At 44.0% G+C, this 21,526-nt stretch overlaps 1 protein-coding gene across 1 annotated transcript in view; it reads left to right on the plus strand.

Moving 5' to 3' along the window:
* LOC116850119 (WD repeat-containing protein 78-like) overlaps nt 1–21,526 on the plus strand; it is a 45,920-nt gene that overhangs the window by 3,875 nt on the left and 20,519 nt on the right. Inside the window, exon 5 of the mRNA XM_032828018.1 lies at nt 11,481–11,540. The gene's annotated coding sequence lies outside the window, so the exon portion shown is untranslated. The remainder of the gene's footprint in view (nt 1–11,480; nt 11,541–21,526) is intronic.

Raw genomic sequence — 21,526 nt, forward strand, 5'->3', positions numbered from 1 at the left:
AAATAGCAAAATCGCACGTTGAGTCGAGTAAGAAAGCGAAAGAGAGAAAAAAGGAATACAGAGAAAGGGAGAGAGAGAGAAGGGGGGGAGAGAGAGAGAGAGAGAGAGAGAGAGAGAGAGAGAGAGAGAGAGAGAGAAAGAAAGAAAGAGAGAGAAAGACGAAGCCGGACGATCCTGTAAGTCGCGTCGATGATAACGCGGATAACTCGGGAAAACCACGAGAGAGTTGACGTGCAAAGAAGACGAAGAGGTCGACGATATCGCGGATGACGACTTGAGGGTCGAAAGACGATGTGGAGTTCGCGTAGAGTGAACGTAACACGAGTTCCAATAGGAATGACACCGCTAACGAGATCGGCGCGCGGGCATCGTCGAGTACGAAGAGCTGAATAGTTTCTTTCCAGCCGAGCCGGCGATGGATAACGTCGGGACTGCCCCACGGACTAGTTGCGGATGTTGGAAATCTTGACTCGTGGTAAACGATAGGGGAAATCAGATGATTTTCCGAGCACGCAATAAGACGAGGCACCACGGATCGCGTGATCATTGGGACGTCGACAGAGTGGTTGTCACTTTTGATGAAAAACGACACGAAATCACTAATGATTATTGGGCGAAATGGTAGATACCAAGAGCGTACAGTTTTGAAGACGACATTTGAGAGAACAAGGTTTCAAAAATATATGTGGCACACTGTGTGTAATCTTGCGTAATCTTAAATTTGGGGTCAACACGTTCTTCTTCGGCGCCGGTTTTAAGTAATAACTTGTCTCGTTATTAGACGCGTTATCAAAAAAAGCATTGCGATTTCTAAGGTAGTTAGTTCTTGCGGCAAGACGCAATTAATTGTCGCCCGAGAGATCTTGCCCGAATTAAGAATATATTCTCGACTTTGACCTCGATTCGGACGAAAGCGTACGTCGAGGTATCTCGCGTATCCCCTTGAATCAAGATCGATCGCGACATTCAAATCGGCGCCGCCGTTTCTCCGGCGCGGAGTTTCACCGATTAACGTAAACGCGGCATCATCGTCGTCCGCGGGCGAGCGATCGAGGGCGAAGAGGAGGAACTTCCTCGTCGTGGAGAGTGCCGAGAAAGGCGATTAGCGACGGACCTCGTCGCCTTGGCAGTAGGATCACGTCGGCGTTAACACGCGCGCCAGGAATCCGCGTCGGGACGCATACCGATCGTCATTGTCGCGATCGACGATATTTTTTATCCGGAAACGTCCATCTCTCCCGCGCACGAGAAAGAGGAACGTCGGTTACCAGGCAAAAGAAGCTTATCATGCTGGAGAATAGAAGCTAATTGTACACAAAGAAAGAAAGAGAAGCCACTTTTATTAAGAAAGGAAGAAAATTTGATGAGGAACTTAACTAAATTAATCGAGAATTAATTAAATTAGACTGGCAAGGAATCAAGAAGAAAGACTCGTAATCAAGAAGAAGAAGAAAAAGAAATCGATCATTGGAGAATAATAAAAAAGGATCCCGTTATATTTTAATTTAATTAAATTAATTCTGTTGTCATTAGAGAAGCTTCTCTTTTTCTCTTTCGCTCTCTCGACTTCAAACTCTCTACAAATCTTGGATATCGAATAGAAAGAAAGAATTGAATGGGAAATTTTTCAAATGGAGCACCGAGTATATGCCGCAATCAGCAACGATGCGGAACCCGCTTTAAACCGCAGACCCTAGGCCGATGACCAGTTGTCGTACGGGCTAGAAAAGCAGCTAGGATCTTCGTCGGGATCACACGACGAGCCGGAAAGATCGCGAGGGAAATAAAGAAAAGGATAAGAGAGACATCAAGGACCTCGTTAAGAGTTCGGCCCGTTCATATTGTCGTACACGAGGATTCGGTGAGGGGCGTAATGCTCTGCAAGGAGACACGTGTAAATGGAAGTTAACTGCGACGAAGATGATGTTGACGCGACAACATAGTGATCGATTTGCTCACGACGGGCTCTGATCGACTCTCGAGAACGCTGCTTTCGTGACTTACGACGCACTGTATATAGCAGCGAGAGCAGTGTTCGCGAAATTGCACGTCTTCGCGTATACACCGGGTGTACGCTATGAACGACGACTTTGTCGGATACAACGGGTGGTACACAAGTAAGTACGTGGATTACTCAGCACTGATCGTTTGTTACTGCAATAATTGCTCGAGACGGACTCATTACGCATATATACTTCGATATTCCACAAAATATCCATATCCGAGCCTTAACATTATTTTTCTTATACTGTTTGACGTTGCTCGACTTTCTCTTTCTGGACGTTATGCGAGAGAAATTTCACAAGTTTCCTACGAGTTTACGAATATGCCGCACGAATTACTCTATAAGGTACAAATTATGAAGTCCTCCGCGAATATTTCCCGGATTAATCTTCAGGTCACGGTTGTTTCTACGTTCTGTAGTCCGCCCCATTAATTACGAAATTCGCTAAACTCCGCGAATCGTTCTGAAAGGCCGAAGAGACAAATTCTCCAGCCTCACAGCCGGTATCATTAGCATCGACCTTTTTATTCAAAATCATCCATCTTTCTCGCACCTCTCTTCGTCGCTAAGACAGAAAAATAAATAAATCGACCCTCCGCGCAAATTCTTGCCGGCAAAAACGTCGGTGATACCCGGGCCGGGCCGTCAAATGAAGATGGATGCGTCGGACGGCCGGTGCATTTATTTTTCGCGGATGCAAAACGCGAACGCGTTGCACAAGCTACCAACAAGAGAGAGAGAGAGAGAGAGGGGGGGAGGGAGAGAGAGAGAGAGAGAGAGCGGGGGAGAGAGAGGGACGAAAGAAAAGGAGCGAGAGAGAGAGAAAGAAGGGACGCGAGAGCACATTGTATCCGCTCGTAAATCAGCCGCGGCTCGAATTATTAGCGCGAGAGTTCGCGCGATCGATCACCGAAATCGATTTTACCGCTGCGGTACACGCGTCGAAATTAATATTTTTAATTGCGTGCGTTATACGCGACGGATGATTAACGGCCGCGGAAAAAAGCGCGCTGCGAGATCTCTTCTCGATCGCAAGATCAAGATCGCATCGATCTAAGTTGCGCATGTATTCTGCAACAACGCGATTTTCTTCTTGTGAAACTCTCTTAGGATATTAATACGACGAGGCGATAATTATTGTGATATACGGTCGATATTTCGTCGATGCCCCACACGGAACGTAAGAGCGAACCTAACTTGAATTCAAGCGACATTTGTCTTTGAAGAAGTGAACCTTTTCCTTCTCCGAGAATGGCGCGACTTGTGTGAAATCGAATCAAGACTCTAGTAGTACAGTTCATTGGCGTTGCACTGACCCAATATTAGTAATATTGGCGTACATTGGGCCAATATAGTTAATATTGGTTATAAATAAAATGTGAATAAATTGCCTGTATTGCACAACATGATTCTACCAATATATTGAAGCTACATTGAACCAATATAACTTAATATACAACCAATATTCTATATTGATTGGTAAAATGCAACTACTTATGTAATGCGTCTATTTTACAATATTGAGCTAATATTGAGTGTATCGAGACCCAATTTGTCAATATCGCCCCGATGAACTATGCTGCTAGGGAGACTTTGATCGATGTCGCTTTCGAAACGAAAGTCGTTCGAGCACAAGCAACTGAACAGAAATTGTGCCGACGCGCGAGAGAAGACACGTGTTCTCTAACAAGCATTGATTTGTCGCTTTAACTTCGTTGAAAGGAGGTCCAAGTCGCGTGGAGTTCGATTCGGGAATTCTCGCGTGAGAAAATTTCCCCGTCATCGTCGTTGTCACCGTCATCGTCGTGGGTTCTCGACGAAACGTCTCATTCCTCTTCTTTTTCCTTCACGACCACGACTTTCACCGCAACGTGCGTGTCTTGCGCGGTGCGGGAGTTCAGAGTTCAAGAAACGACCCGCGAGCATTGCTCGCACGTGAACGGCAGAAGGGTCCATTACGCGATACGCCCGTCTAGGTTTCTACTGATTTTAAGTTCTTTCCGAAATTCTCGCCATGATACGTGGTGGTTTTCGAGGAATCTCCTGAACTAATATACACTGATGCAAGAAGCTAGAGTGAAGAGCAAGTATATTCTGTTTCTCTTATTGTGAAAAAATAACCGACTGAAGTTACTAGAGGTTCTTGGTTAGGCGACAGTTTCCCGAAAAGTGGGGGGGATAATGTTGGTACCAAAGAAAATCTCTACATGATAATTTACAGATTCTGTTCTGTAACCGCACTGCTAAATTGGTGCGATAAACTGAAATGAGGCAAGTATACGTTTTCTCACTCTAATCTTTTGCATTAGTTCAGCAGTGCAGTTACAAAAAACAGATCTTTAAATTATATCGTGTAAAGATTTCTCTTGGTACCAACATTATCCCCTCCACTTTTCGGGAAACTGTTGCCTAACCGAGGTTCTTGAATCGGAGACTAGCCAGGGGGTAACGCATTCTGACTGGTTCGCCATGTTTCGTCAACTCCCGCTCATATTTAAATCTCACGAACTTTATATTCCAGCAAGACAAATAACAGATAAATGTCTGAAGAAAGTGGAATAATATTTTCTTCTTATATAAAACATACCAAAGTAATGTATACTAAAAAATTCCTCGTATGTAACGTTTTTCCATGGGACATTCCGTAGCCGCATACACGAAGTATCCGATATTCAGGGTCCCTTGGAAATATCTTCACGATATGACCTCTCGATGATGAATTATTACAGAACGGTGCTGCAAATTTATCCACTTATCTGATAAATTCCAGTAACGTGTATCCATTACAGTAATACATCATAGCACAATATATTGTTATGATACTGATAATTGTTGTTACAAGTTTCACAACATGCGGTAATATAACGCGTATGCGTGAACGCGTTACAGTAAAAAAAAATATATATATATATACACTTTAAGTTGAAGAGTGAGATAGTGAATATTTGACCTTTTCTCTCTCGCACGATTTTGACAAAACCACTCTTAGAGTCAGTCGCCGATTCAAGGGTCTCTAGAAGTCACAGTGACGCTATATGTCGTTGTGGACGTTACCGCGTTAAGTTATTCTGAGCCACGGCGACGTCCTTTTCGAGCAGTGACCCGCAACGAACCGTCGAGCGCTTTGTTTCGCAGGGCACGTCCAGCAATTAGTATTCAGTCTGCTCGGGACACCCAGTGTAAGCATGTATATAAGATACTGGCTTCCCCAAGTAAACTTGTTTATCAAGTTACACACACGCGGCGAGCGCCGGCGAGCCTCGCTGGAAAAAGATGAGAAAGAGAGAGAGAAGGGAAGACTCTATGATGACGGGATTTTGTCCATCTTTCCCATTCGGACCATGCAGTATTCAACACGAGAGAACAGCTCGTACGATGTAACATACGAGCAAATCACTATTTGGAACGAATTTATCGTTTAGTTAATTATTTGTTTTTATCTTATGGAGCAATATAATAACGGTAATTCGCGCGCGAGCTACACAGTGGCTACACTCGAAGAGAGCACTCTGTTGTCTCTTCATGATGATTCTTCGAACACACGAGTGCTCCTAGTCAGCATGAGGAGCAGAAGGAGGAGGAGGAGGACGTGCTCCTCGTCGAAGACGCGACATTACGCCGAAATTGCCGAGGAATGTCCGTACCGCCGCCATTTTTTCCTTCCATCATGCCCCACGCAAAAAAGAGAAGGCGAGCTGTAGCGGGAAGGACGAGCGCTACTAAAAGTCGACCGGTTGGTAAGAAGCAAGAGGCAAGAAGAAGGCGAAGAAGAAGAAGCAGCAGCAGCAGCAGCAGCAGCAGCAGCAGAAGAAGTAGTAGAAGAAGAAGAAGAACAACAAGCAGCAGCAGCAGCAGCGGCAGGAGAAGAAGAGAAGAGCCGGTGAAGTGGGAGGAGGATGAGGAGGTGGAGGAAGACCTCTCAGGGAGCAGGATGATCGCGAAGAGAGACGACAGAGACAAAGAGGCGAATGTTAATGAGCCAGATCGACCTCGCATCGCGCGAGGATCTCGCCAGGACTCTGCTGGGACTTTCTGATCCTGATCTCGTCGCGGCACGACGAGCTTGGTCCCCGCTGAATTTGTGATCGTGAATGTGAAGTGAATTAGCGCGATCAAACCGGTCATAACAGACTTCTTCTCCTTAGTGATGATAGGGCTAAGAAATCTAGTTACAAAGGCCACTTATGAGTCATAATAGGCAATCGAGAAAAGACAAAAATAAGAAGAATATAAAGAGAATATAAGAAGAAATAAGAAAAATAAGAAGAATACAAACGAAATTATCGAGAAAATTGGAAGTCGTTGGACTTTGTTCCTTTCATTTTCTCTTTTTTGACGATCAAAAAAGAGATCCGCCAGCTTATCGTGATTACTTCGCGAAAAGGAAGAGGGAGCAGAGAAGGAGAAGAAGAAGAAAAAGAAGAAGGAAGAGAAGAAGGAGTATTCTTCTTCGTGAATCAAGACGCGCTTATAGGTCGGAGATGCGCGTTACATCGACGTTGCGTCTCGACGTCGCTCGGCCAGCGAGTCGACGGACGGGCGATTCTCATTAATTATCGGGCGGATTTTGAGGCCCGTCGTGCCTCGTTAGGCCCACCGCCGCGCGATCAATCTCGAGCGGGTCCGTCGCGTAACAAAGAACCGGATCGCGAGCCGGGAAAGAGAATGGCTCGGGGAAGGAGGACGAGCCTTCCCCCGACTTAACCCTTTTAGAAGAGACAGGACATTGCTAGGCCACTTGGCCGTTCCACACGTGGCCGACACGTGGGCGATCGTTTCAGCGTTTCACAGAAGTGACTCGTTGCTCCTCTTAACGCCGCGGGATGTTGCAGTGTTCCGGACAATCGTCATCTTGCGACGATTTGTTGCTCGGATATCATCGCTGATGCTTCGCGCATACGCTTTTTGCGCACAGATAAGCTTGACGCGCGGTTCGCGCCGAAGTAGGCCATGCCGAAGTGGTCCAACCTGTATAATCATTGGCGAATTAACGTCGTGAAAAATCAAGGTCGCCGTTGACAGTCTTACGACCACTCGTCCCTCTTCCACTCGGCGTGCCTGTTAAAAACACCGTCGTAGCTCGTTTCAACCACCGCGACAATTTTTCTTCCAGAGTACAAACGTATACGAAGAAGAAACTTTAGTTTGTATAACTGAGTGGATCAGGCGAAAAACTCGACGACGAGAAATAATATCTCTGTTATTGTTACCGAGAACATTTGTCTGGACGTTAAAACTTGGTTGAGATAATTGGAAGTAACGGGCTGAGTAGAGGTTTTCTGCAGGAATCTTTTTGCTCCTACAACTGAGTTTTTTGCTTATAGAAAATTCCGTTACACTAACGAGGTTGTTTGTTCCGTGTACATTGTATCAGATTCTCTCGAGATGTTGCGACATATCGCGTATGTGTCAAGAGTCGTAATTTAGCAGAAGCATTTCGCAGGGGGAACGATTTTGCAAGTGCGCGCGCTGGCTCCAGCTTCGTTTACCGAGCACAATACGCTTTTATCGGCGCTATCGATCAGTCAAAGGATCGAGTCAGTCAAAGGGTCTGGTGCGAATCGGTTCACACGGGTGGCCCGATCGAGCGCTGGGGATTCACCTGGAGGATGCGTCTTCGCACCTCGTAGGACAGCCGCTGACGCGTCGCGGATTGAAAACGCTCGTCGAGCTTGCGAGTTAACGAGCTCGCGAACGGCGGCTATCGAGAGTCGGGATCGCGACAACTTTCGAGAGTCCGCGTCGCCGAGACGTACAGGTCTCTTACCTTGACGTAACTTCCGAAACAATGGAAAAAGGAAGAAGGAGCCGAAAAAATTCGCGTCTTCCTCTCGCTCGAGTCCGAGCCGAAATTGCAAAATGTACACGACGACGTGCTGTCCTCTGCTCTTCGCTTCCTCGATCGTTTTACGGGAAATACGCTCGATACGAACACGTCCCTGGCGAGATTGATGTATGATCAGTCTCCGGAGGAGGAAGAGCGGACAAGATGGCGAGATCGTCCCCGAGGATATAGCTCGTGGATCATTAACGGCGCTACCGGACGAACGGTGCTCGCTCGGACGGACAGAAGGCGCCGAGGGACCTCGGGGCGTTCACCTCTCGCTGAAGCGGCGAGGAACGGCTTCCGGTCCCCGCGGAGAAGGCTAACGAACCGCGGTATCCGGTGTCGCCCGGGTCTCGGGTGTCCGTTTACCACCGCCGAGGGTGGTCGCGCGCGTTGCGCGTCGCTCCGTCATCGCCATCCTCGTGCTCATCATCGACACGTGAAGCCCAACGCGAACGCCGATCTAAACTGTCACTTTCGAATCTAGAAGAGCGTAGCGTCCAGCTCGTTGAGTGACGGCGGATGGTCGTGGCGGATTGCGCTGGTCAGGGGTCGATTGTCTCCGGGAATCGAGAGAGACAGATATCAAGAGATAGAGATCGCCAGAGGAGGTGGAAGAAAGGGGCCAAACGGCCGAGAAAGAGTAAGAGAGGGAGGAGGAGGAGAGGATGAGGAGAAGCAGGAGGATCGTAGCGTCCTTGCCCGCAGCTCCGAACTGGTTATGTCAAACAGCCAGCCGACCGGGCCTGCGTTGCGCTTAACCCGCTTTCAGATTTCCTCTCTGCCGAGGAGGACTCGCCAGGACTTCGTCCCTCATTCGCTCTCTAAGTGCTAGTTTTTTCGTCGGTCACTTCCGGCTGTACAGTGACTTGCAAAATGGCTTAGACGCAATGAAGTTGGGAGCTCACCAAACTGTTGAAATTGAGAGTCATTACTGCGTATATATGTGTGTGTGTGTGCGCGTGTGTGATGAGCTTATTCAGTAATTATATTATTAATTACACGGAGGAAAACTACTCCGCCAGTATAGCTGAATTTTCTGTCACTTTTGGGGATCAGGTGACAAAAAACTCCGTGGGAACAAAAAGATCCTTATAGATTTTTATTCAGCCAATTGTTTTCATTCACGGTAATAAAGATATTATTTCTCATCGGTAAATATTTTATTTTTAGTCTCCTCATTCAGTTGCATGAATTGAAAATTTTTTCATATATTATATTGTTACTTATTATTATATACATTCATGTTTATTATATTTTATATTTTTATATATTATATTTATTATATATTATATTTATAGAAAGTAATATATATTGTTATTTATTATTTTTTAATTCAATTAATCGTATTTATTATTATTTAATGTTCTTAATTATATTATTATCACGCAAGTCCGGTAACGATGGTCACAATGGATAGTTTAGTGAGCTCCCAATTTCATTGTGTCTAAACCGTTTTACAACGTTGTATTTTCTCCTATGTCTACATTACATGTCTCAGAGCCGAGCTGATGATTATGCGATCATGATCATCGATCATTCCGCAAAAACGCCATTTTTAGGAAAGATAAAAAGACACGTCGGAAAAGGGAACGCGTTTCTCCTAAAGTACAAAATCCAACGAACGTATTGACTTTTACCATCGTCTTCGACCATCTTCTTTATCCATTTTACGGAAAAACAGTTAATTGTGGCTACCAAATCTCATGCACATGGATATCTAAATATACAGCTACCGGCAGCAACAGTAGCAAAAGTCAGCAGCAAACTTTGAGCTGCAGCAACGAGTATATTTTCAGCAAACCATGACTAGCCGCGGCAGTGAGATCCTTTCCCTCCGTGTTCCACTCGACCAAACGCGTGCAAGAGGGATTTGCGTCGGATTTTTCGGGACACGGATTGTCAGGCGCAAACAGAGCGTTACAGTGCCTTTAATTTTCCCGGCTGCACAGAAGGAACGGGGAGAACGGCGGAGGTAATGATCGCCGAAATCTAATGAATTCAGCATGGGGCTACCGGCTCGGGACTGCAGCCGATTAAAACGCGGAAACCGGCTCCGAATGCCGGATTTTATTAAGTCCCGCGGCACGCTAATGTGCTTAATTAGACGCTATAAACTTTGAACTCGCATTTGCATAAGCTACCGGTCCCGCTTAGTATCGCCGACATTAATCTGTTATTTATGCGCGACAAATAGAGGAGAGGTGGGTGTGGGTTGGGGCAAGGGGGGGGGCGGCATATCGAATCCGCGGTATTTCGCTGTGTTCCGCGTAATTAGCGATACTAATTAACGGCCGCGTCTCATCCTGCTCTCACCTCTACCCTGCTGCGTGCGCGCGCGCAATTACGCCGAGGTAAACACGGTTCCCCTATCTCGCCGGTGGCAACGAGTACGTCGCGACATTTTACATACGCCTGTATTAACATGTAATTCCGTTAATTCCGCGAGAGAGCGAGGGCGACGGTGCAAGGGCGGTCGGTCGGTCGATTGTTCCATTTAATTGATATAATCTGTCCCAAGCGCAGCGCCGAGATCGTGCGATATGGCGCGACGTCCGCGTCTGTGTTATTACCGGCGCGAAATCCGCGTTTTTCGAGCCGCTAGTAGTCGAGGGTAGATCACACCTGTCGTTACCTATTAGTCAAGGAGACCTCGTAATTGTTAACCGCCACGGCTATTAGGCATGATTTAAGGAAGCACGTCGCCTAGAGCCAAGTCCCTGCTCGCCGCCGTCGTCCCTTCCTCTCCCGCGGGATTATTTTAGCGAGGCTAATGAATTTTGATAGCCGGCCTGCGTGTAATCGCGGCTCCTGCGAGAGCGTGTCTGATCCAGTGGAGAGGTCTGCGTTTCACGAGACGCAGCAAGCTCTTTCTTTCTCTCTCTCTCTCTCTTTCTCTCTGGCCGGGCGCGAGGCGGTGCAATTACACGTTCGGTAAAAAACGCGACGTTTAAGTGGAGCGTTACGAATGTCAATGAGGCAGGCTGAATTTAATTCCCCAATTAATGGGTTATAATATCTCCCGGCGCGGAGAATGAAACGGTATTATACGTTTTACGATGTGATCGCGATGTATTGTAGATCCTTCCACATTAAAAGAGCGTCGTTTTTGACGATGAGAGGTCACGACACGTGACTTTTTGTCGATCCCTGTCGGCCTCCGTGAGCTTGAAGACGCAATCGTGCACGGTAGAAAAAGAATATTTTATATTCGAAATAATGCGCGTAGAAAGGTTTGTGTAGAAAGGAACTTTCGACATACCTGTGTGTTAATTTAACATATTATTGCATTATCTCGACTATTCTGCCTTGAGCTCATAAAATTCACCAAACGCAAGTGTTGAAATAACGTAATTTATGTGTAACATATACATTCTCTTGATAACATATTTTGCATGTGAAGTGTTATGTTATCTGTTAATGTAATGTTAATGTAATGTTAACGTATTTGCCTTGTGTCGAATTAGTATAAAAATGGATAAATTGGTACAATATGTTGAATTTAGCGCAAACATTTCTGCAACGTCTAATTAACGTAATCGAGGAAGCACGCTTCTCGAGTGTTATCCGAGACGTCCTGACGAACGCGTGAGAAACATGGAAGTAAGGCAACTTTTTACTAAGTCCGTCCTCTTTTCTGTCTCGCAGGAAGACGTTCCTTCACAAGCTAGATGATGTTCGCCAGGCTCTGCAGACAAGTTCCAAATGGTGAGTGATTCATTGATAAAATCGGTTTACTCGACTCGAACTCGTGAACGCAGCGAATGGGGCGCGACTGATCTGATTTAGGTGAACGAGTTTCAATCAAATTTTACCGAATCCTTTCGAATCCACGAAGTTGAAATTGTCGCGTCACGTCGTGTGTTCGCTCTTAATTTGCTCGCGCTCGACAAGTCATGCCGTAATTAATGCAACGATGCAATCGTCTCTGAGCATTCTTTATCTCGCGATTTGGTGCTCGAGGAAGGCAGCGAGAGGACCGCTCCCTCCGAGAGGAGCGATCTCCTGTGATCCTCCGCGAAGCACTCTTCCTCGCTAATGTCTTTTTTCTGCGGGGACATCCAATGCACTCGTCCCGCTTTGCCATCTTCCTTTATTCCGAAGAAGTGCACACGCACTGCGGACAGCAGCGTCCGCACAGCGTCGCTTTGTTCCCTCTTCATCTTCGAGCACATCTTCATGCCAGTGGCTCTCACAGGCAAATCTACCTTTACCTGAGTTACTTGCCGATTTTATTGAAATTCAGTACACTTGTAGAATAGTTAAAAGTAGTGGACACGTATTATTTTATCTCGGCAATGGCGCATGTTTAGGGATGAAAACTACTCCTTGTATTTACTTCTACTACTACTTCTGGACGTGCGCCATCATCGATATGAAAGAATACGTGTCTATTATTTTGAATTACTCTACACAAGTGCACAGAATTTCAGTAAAATTGGCGAGCAACACACAAAGGTAGGTTTACTTGTCAGTCTCTGAGTCTTCCTGGCTTCTCCAGGTCCTAACCGGTCCGACTCGATCACACTCCGGAACTCCCTCGACCGCAGCCGACTTTGCTGTTGTCTGTTTCGTTCATAATTCGTTAGAAATTTGATTAATGCAACCAAACTTGGTTTCAGTGCAGAAATGAAAAATAAATCAAATTCGAGTGAACTCCGGCTGTTACTCGATTTTTGGACTGTGATTTCATTCTATCAAAGATTCAGTGATTTAATTCATTCGTAAATATACCAACACTAATCGAAAAAATTCTGCGTGAACGATTTTCGTGAAACGTTGCTCGGTGAGAGCCCGGACGAGGCGATGTTTAAGGAGACGAGTGTCAGATTGTCTGAAAATCGTGTTTGTTTTTTCATAATTTTTTATGACTGAATGAATATGCGAAAGTGTTATTTTGTCATATATTTATACAACATATAAAGAGAAGAAAAATATAATTTTGATGATCAAATATTCAATATAAGTATATGGTACATGTAGTTAAAATATATTTCGTTTTTCTTTTCAAGGTCGTCATTTTGCAGTAATATCTCTCGGTGGTTCAATTAAGCTAAATTTTAGGTAGAAAATTTCCGTAAGCTTGTCGTTATCGGGTGAACCACTATAATAAAAATTGAGTAAAAGTTAGCAAAATTGTATATATCTTAATGGAATATTATTAAAATTTTCAGTTCTTTTATAGTAAAAAAATTAATATTTTAAAATTAAATATTTTCACGAGTTTGTCAGTGGTTCAACCGATAATGTTAACCGAAATGTCACCGAAATATATTTTAACTGCGTGTACCATACACTTATATTGAATATTTGTTCATCAAAATTATATTTTCTTTCTCTTTATATGTATAAATACACGTCAAAATAACACTTTCGCATATTCATTCAGTTCGTTATAAAAAATTGCGAAAAACAAGCACGATTTTTAGACAATTTAACTCTCCAGTTCCCTTAAATATAAGCCGCAGGACGAAAACAAGACGCATCCCTCGCGGTCCATGGCGTCTGAGGACCGAGGCAACGACTGGCAGTTCTCTACTAGCCGATCGTCGATCCATTAACGAAGCCATCTTACCGGAATGGATATTTCCCCGGCTGCTGGCTATTAATGTTCACGGTTCTGGCGATCGAGACTGGGATGTTTCGTAGGAATGCTGTGTCTGTCTTCTTCTCTTACTCTTTCGTCTTCTTCTTCTTCTCGTTTTCTTCCTTCTATCTTTTCCTCTTTATCGTAATAACTCCATTACAACCAGTCGGGCCAGCGATATTAATGTCTCATTTCCATCCCGACGCGACTACCGGCCCGACCTCTATTTCGAGGATCCGAGGACCATCCTATCGGCACTCCGTGTTATCGCGACACCTTCGAGACTCCTGACGCGCCCACACAGTCGTCTATATGCCTGAGCGATAGGAATGAAATCCCTAGTCGAAGGATATTTTAATATCGTTCTTGTGTGTCGCTTATCCCACAAGTAATTGTGTACGTTGAATGGCAGAATTTCGAAATGCCGGGGAAGTTATAAAAATGGAGTTGACAAAGTAGTTGCACGCGGAGAAAAAACGTTTGGATGGGTTAATCGAACGTCTGATGAGATACTTCTGACGAACCAGAAATTTTAGTTCACGTTACCAGAATTTAGTTCAAGTTAACAGGATTTCTGATTAATAAGAGTGACATTTGTGATAGTAATTCGTCTTAAAATCTTTTACATTATTACGTAAAAAAAGTACATGATATGATTTAAAAAATTCAATTTTGATTTCTTTGTGAAAAAAGATATTTTTTTACCTTTTGTTATTGCAAGTTATAACCTGCACGAAGTAGCTGAAAATTCACCTTGCAATCTTTTCTTTAAACCGTTGAAAGTATCTAAAAAATTGTGCGGATCGTTACGTTGAACATCCTGTATACTTGTAGGATAACCAACCATTTTATCTATTATTGCACGGGAAAAAAGGATTTGCTGTAGCTGCAAACTAATTTGCTATATATGGCCCGCCGATACAGCCGCCGATATACAGTTAAACATAATTCGCTGCGTTAGCTACTTTTTCTTTGCTGCAAGAATCTATTTTCTTGCTATGATAACAAGCAAATCTGCTCGTACAGCAAAAAAAGTACCTAATGCAGGCAAATTTGCTATAGATGGACATAATTTACTGTTTTAGCTACTTTTTTTGTTCTAGGAGCAGATTTTCTTGTTATCTTAGCAAGAAAAGTGGCTCTTGCAGCAAATTATGTTTAGTCGTCCATATCTTTTTTTCCGCACGGAGAAAAATAATTATACTCTTTTAGCAAAATCGTCGTTGCTACTGCATATTTGTAGTGATATCAAAAAAATTTAGTTGACGTAACTAATTTTACAAATTATTCGTTATCAGAGTAGAAATAGTTTCATTGCCAGGATAGAAAAAACTTGTTGAATGTATATGTCCTAAGAATTACGTTAATTTGCTATTGATGCAAAATAATGTATCTTTAGCAAATTTATCTGCTATCGGTGCAAAACTGCAACTGCTTATATAAATCCATCGTGGTTCTTGTAACAAAATAATTTGTAAATTCATTAAATTATATCCAGCAAAGTGATTAGTACTCTTAGCAAATCTTTTTGCTGTCCATATAATAACGAAAAGATTTTGCTAGACCAGCAGAAAATTTATTAGGCCAGCAAGTTGTTTTTCTTCGTGCGTGTGATCATCGAAAATTTATTTTTTTTCTTTTTGCAAATTCATCGTGAATATTGTACCTAACGGGTACAACCGAGTGAACGGTTATAACGCGCAAGCGCGCAAGAGTCGCGGGCGCGAATCTTCGATCGACGAAAACAATTTCTCGTGGAACGCGAGATTCTTATCGCACCTTCTTATTCCGAGCGAAACCGCCGGTTTTTCGGTGGTTCCGCGGCAGAAACGGGGAAGCGATCGCCGTCGATCGCCCTCGACGCGAGAAGAAATCCTCGGGATGCGAGTTCGCGTGCCGAGGTCTTGGTCCAGCGTAAAGGCGTGGGAACGGGAACGTCCTCCGTGCTTTAAAGCCGCGAATTAACTCCTTTTTGTTTCTCGCGCCGCGGCGCGGATTTTCGACGTCGAAATTGCCCAGCCACCAACTCGGGGGTCCTCGTAACGAGACCTTTTCGGTCACCTGTTATGTGCCCGCTCTTTCGCTTCGACTCGGCAGAAAGAAAGACTCGTGAGAACCGCGAAATATATCTCCCGTTGTTCGATTTTACGAGTGTGCTCCGTTATCGAAAAAAAAAGAGGAAGATAAAATCGCTGATTTATCAGCTCATCAGTGATTCGAATGAAGCGAAACATTTTTATGATGAAAGTTCTGCTTTTTTTGCGAAAATCGAAAGGTGACTCAAAGGTCGAGTGCATTTCGGAATCGGGATCGTCGCGTGCATCTCGAGGCGCGGTCGAGCGTAAAAGCGCGTCCCATCCGAGAAACGTGGCACACGGTAGCGATAAAAAAATGTTTATTAAGCCGGCTTAATTAACGAGCCTCCTCGAAAGCGGCGGAGTCGTTTGCCTCTTAATCGCGCCGTTAGATACACTCGTGGTACTCTAACGCTTTATTCCTGTGCGCCGGAATTAATGTCCCAATTAATGGCTTCATCGTGGCGACACACCGAGCCCCACCGGGGAAATTATGGTTCGGTGGCCGCCAAGATCTCCGGATCTGCGTGTGGCGCGCGGGTGAGATAAACGATCAAATTGAGATAGGAGGAGAATTATTATATCGACGCGCGCACGCCTGCACGTTTGTTTAAGATGAACATTTCGTAACAGAGAAACTCAAAACACAAGTGACTCCCGAGATGTATAATCATAAAAACAAGAGAAAAACTATGAGAAAAAAACATTTGGTATTTGTAACAATATAATAATTATACAGAGAAGTATCTCAGGTGCGCAAATAAATTCGGCGCTCCTTTTTTTTTTAAGAAATTGAGCCATCATTTGCAAAAGATAACAAACATGTTAATGCTTGAAAATTATTCGCCATTATCTTCTGTTACTTCTCTCCATCTATCGGGCAGCTGACGAATCTCCTTTCGAAAAAAAGATGGTAGCTTTGAACCGATAAAATCATCGGTTTTTTAGCCCTTTCCACGTTTTCAAAGTGTGTATAATTCAGATGATGTTGGGAGCGATCCGAGTGGATGGTAATCCGAAGGGGCTGTGTCCGATGAATAAGCTGTATAATGAAAAACTCTCCAACTCAATGAATAAATAGTCCTTCGTCCTTTTTGCGATATGCGATCGAGCGTTCTGCATCGGTAAAACGGAAATCACTTCGAAATTTCCAATTTCGAATTTGAATCACCACTTTATATATATTTGCAGCTTCGGTAGAATCTTTTCAATTGGAAAGCAAAAAAGAATTCAGTGTTTGACACGCTGTTTGTCGGACGCCATCTTAGTCGATATTATTTTGTGAAGTTATGTTGTATTGCGAATTTTGTTCGTTGGAGAGTCTCATTAACTCAACCACTTCTTTTCGTCAGTGTACATTTAAGAGGACTGGAAGGTCAGATTGTCTAAAAATTGTGCTTGTTTTCTCACAATTTTTTATGAAAAACTGAATGAATATGCGAAAGTGTTATTTTGACGTGTATTTATGTAACATACAAAGAGAAGAAAACTCTAATTTTGATGATCAAATACTCAATATACATGTAATTAAAATATATTTTGTTTTTCTTTTCAAGGTCGTGATTTTGCAGTAATATCTTGACTCTCACTTGGTGATACAATTAAGCTGAATTTTAAGTAGAAAATTTCGATAAGCTTGTCGTTATCGTGTGAACCACTATAATAGAAATTGAGTAAAAGTTAACGAAACTGCAAATATCTTAATAGAATATTATTAAATTTTCAGTTCTTTTATAGTAAAAAAATTAATATTTCAAAATTAAATATTTTCACGAGTTTGTTCACACGATAACGACAAACTTACTTATATTAAATATTTGATCATCAAAATTATATTTTTCTTCTCTTTATATGTTGCATAAATACACATCAAAATAACACTTTCGCATATTCGTTCAGTTTGTCATAAAAAATTGTGAAAGAACAAGCACGATTTTCAGGCAATCTGACCCTCCAGTTCCCTTAACTGCACGTCTTTATTAAAATCCACGCTGTGTATGCGCGTGTCAACAGCGTTTGGCTCTTGTTCACTCGTCCAGTTTCTCCTTTGTCTTCGCGACTGTAACGGAGATTGTTCACAGATTTTATATTTTGCCGCAGCGAGCGTGTGTAACGTCTCTCTTCCCTCGACGACTCTTGTTATAACGCGACTTCAGGCACGTACTTGCTTAACTTCACGAAGTTTCGGCTTCACGAAGTTTCGGCTTAACGGGCCCCATCGGCCGCGTTCGACGGGTCGTTTCTCATGAAGCCTAAAAATGACCCCCTTCCCCTCCCCTCCTGCCTCTCCATCGCCGTTTTTCGTTGACCCCACTACACTCGCGCCGGCCGTCGCAAAAATGGACATGAAAAAGAGGGGTTTGACCTCGGCGAGAGGGGCTGAGTGGGAAGCGCAGCGCCGACTCTTAAGGACGTCGGCGCCGCTTAATTAGCATGATAATTAGTTGCGCGAGTCCCGCGGCGCGAACGACGAGGATGTAAGCCTCGCTTAGGTGCACGACGAACGGCAAACGACTCGCGCGGGGTGCGCGCATCCTTGGTCCCGCAGCCCCGTGACTGCCGGGTGATCGATTCTCGCGACGTGATCGTCATTAATTTATTTTATCGGTGATTAGTCCCGGCTCATCAATTAGTCGTGATCTAGTAATTAATTAGGTCGGCCGCGGCGACGGTGAGCAAAGCTGCCCCCCCCTGCTATTTATCAAAACTAACCAAAAATTATATGCACTGAGAGAAAAATTATATTAAAATCAACAAATACTTCCTTGATGGGTGTCATTAACATATTTACTTAAATCTACATTCTCTTTATTTAAATCAAATATTGTTCACCTGTTTTAAATAAACAATATTTGGTTTAAATAAAGAGAATGTAGATTTAAGTAAATATGTTAATGGCACCCATTAAGGAAATATTTGTTGATTTTAATATAATTTTTCTCTCAGTGTACATATATATCTTTTGTAAAGCAATATTTAAATAAGAAATATCATACATTGTGTCAACCAGAAAAATAGTAAAATATTGCATAACTTTTCTTTCTGGCTTCAAGGATCAATATTTGGTTGCGCTGATCTACCGATTCGTTGCCTTTAAAAATATAAATAATTTACATCGGTAAATTTTTATAAAGCCAATAAAAATTGGTTATAGCAGCAATTTTTTTTCAGTATATGTAATAACCCAATGGCAAATATTGCAGGATATGGTATTATCGCAGGATGATAAAGTAAGGAAATGCATTTTGTCGATGTCACTCAATAAACTTTAATTTTGTTAAAAAGTGCAGAGGATGAGGTGAATAACTGATTTTTAATCTCGTGCAGCAAACAATTGAAAATGAGACAAAACTGGCCGCGAGTTGATAACACGAGTTGATAACACGAAATCAGGTACGCAGCCGTTAGAATGCGCGATCGAGCTAGATGTTGCCGTGCTTAACATTACCGTGAAATCGTTAAGCTCATTAACGGCTTCACCTAATGCACACGCGTTCAGATACTCTGTCTGTATTTCTTAAAGGGAGCGCGACCTCGAGGATCTCCCGATAAGAGAGATGCTTTACGATCTCTGTCGCATTTTCCCTGTTTCTCCACTGAAATCTCAGATTAGGAGGTATCCGGCATTCCGTTGGAAAAGAGAGAAAGAGAGAGAGAGAGAGAAACATTTAAGAATGATAAAGGCGACTCGTTATCGGAACATTGCATAGTGCAAACGCGGGACTCTCTCTCTCTTTAAAACACTACAAGGTTTTCATATCGTGAGAGACACGATCCGCACTCTTGTACTTGAGACTTGCCTCGCGGGGAAAATAAAGTTTTTTCCTTTTTCTTTCTTTCTTTCTTTCTCTCTCTCTCTTTCTCTCTCTACCATTCTCTCTTCCGTCTCTCCGGCTTCTCTTATCTACTGGTTGATTGGCGCACACGGGACGTTCGTGGCTAATGAAATTTAATTACCGACGTCTGAGCACGCCGTATCTTTCTCTCGCGGCCTCTTCTCTCTCTCTCTTTCTTATTCGAACTTTCGACGCCGACGGGCGCGTTTAATTACTTTCCGTGCTATGAGAGCTTAGACAATTATCAGAAGGATTCTTATCGTAACGCAAGCGACGTCTACGACCTTACAAAAGCGCGCGGAGTACTGTCCTACCGCACAGAAAAAAACAACTTTGTTGGCGTAACTGAATTTTTGGTTAACTGGGAGTCAAAGGAAAAAACTCGCACTGAGAAAAGAATATTTGGAAATTTATTTTTATGTAATACAAGATTTATTCACAGAAATGAACTTTGTACCCCAGAAATAAAATTTTGATGTATTTTTTCTCAGTGCAGTTGTAAGAGCAGCAGATTCTTGCAGGAGATCCTGCTCGGCTAATTGCCCTCAGTTATCCCAAATATACAATGTGTTTTTCGCTTCTTGTTTCTTTCTCTTTATCTCTTTCTAAATCTTGAATCTTAAGTCTTTAATCAGAAGGAGAGAAAGAAGGCAAGAAACAAAGAACACATTGTAGATCACACATTTAACGCAGCTGAATGTCCAGACGAAAGTCATAGTTACAGCCTGGTTCACTTATTTAATTACCCGAATTGAAATTTTTTCCACGCGATGCGGTGCTCTATTCTCTCTTCCCAGATGCAGGGAAACGTAGAATTTAATCCCCAAGTAAACGTACCAACCAGTAAAGGGAGTTTTGTCGATGCTCGATCGCGGCGATACTCGTTCGTCGATAGTATCGCGGTATCGCAAGCGTACGCGGCGTTACGTCGGCAGAAGGACGCCGCGGGACGTCTCGCGGCGCGAGACGAAGAGCATTGTCCGCGCAGCAGGACGCGATGTTTAAGGGGCGCCCGGGGCGAGGTGCGTCTCAAATTGATTTGTTGTAAGCGATACGCCACCCCCGGCGAGCGAATGGCACAATAATTGGCTACATAAACAATGACCGACGAAACGATCTCTCACCCGTCGCGGTGCCGTCCCTTAAACGCCGTTATCCCGCAACAATGTGGGACAACGCGCGAGCGCACTAACGGAGCTGCAGGCTTCCTGCAAGGAACGCATGCATATGCGCATGTAAATCTTGATGTTCGAATCTCTTTGGATTTTGCGAAGGTACACGGCGCCGCGCGCTTCATTCGCTCGCGACGAGTATCTTTAATGCGAACAGTCGCGTTCGGCGAAACAGAGCGATTAGCGATTCGTGAATGAGATCGGTGTGGTGCACACTAAGAGGAAATACTTGAAAATTTGTTTGGGATATGAAGTTTCCTCAGACCTCTCTATACTCTATACTCTTATTCAGATTCTCCGCTAGATCCACCTAGATCTTCTCACCGAGACGCACAACCGGCGATTTCGCGCGCCGCGAAAACGGCGGGGCCAGGTGTGGGACGAAATTGCGTGGCGGCCTATCTCGGTATCTCGCATCTCGCAATTACTCCTCGAGCGCGAAGCCAATTCGCGAAGCCGTTCCCTCGCAAAAATGCGATCTCGACCGGATCGAGGAATTTCGGGTCCTGCGAGCGCGACGATGCCCTTGTCGGCTCGTTGAAAGTCCCGAAACCGGCCGATCGATCGATCGATCGATTGTTGCCGTCAGGCACACATGAATTGCGAATTCGTGTGATATATTTTGAGCGCACACGCCTTGAAAACAGAGAGAGCAGACTGACTAAAGACTGAGGACTGAAGATTGAGGACTTAAGGATTTGAGGACTGAGGACTGAAAAAGAGAGAGAGAAAGAGAGAAAGAGAGAGGAAAATAGCAGGAAGAAGAGGAGGCCACTGATCGCGCGGGGTATATCGCGGGCGTTCATGCGAACCACAATGAACATGTATCAAATTTATGGCGCACGGTTGTGTGGTACCCCGCGCGGTTCCGCCCACTCACACTCGCGTGCACGATCGTGATTTATGTCGCTCGTAAAGCAGTCCATACGCCAGCCAAGAGAGAAAGAGAGGGAGGGAGCGAGGGGAGAGAGGGAGGGAGAGAGAGAGAGAGAGAGAGAGAGAGAGAGAGAGAGAGAGAGAGAGA

The sequence above is a fragment of the Odontomachus brunneus genome, unplaced genomic scaffold, assembly GCF_010583005.1.
Source record: "Odontomachus brunneus isolate Ranch 3 - 2012 unplaced genomic scaffold, Obru_v1 Obru_scaffold_134, whole genome shotgun sequence".
In the NCBI taxonomy this organism is placed as follows: Eukaryota; Metazoa; Arthropoda; class Insecta; order Hymenoptera; family Formicidae; genus Odontomachus; species Odontomachus brunneus.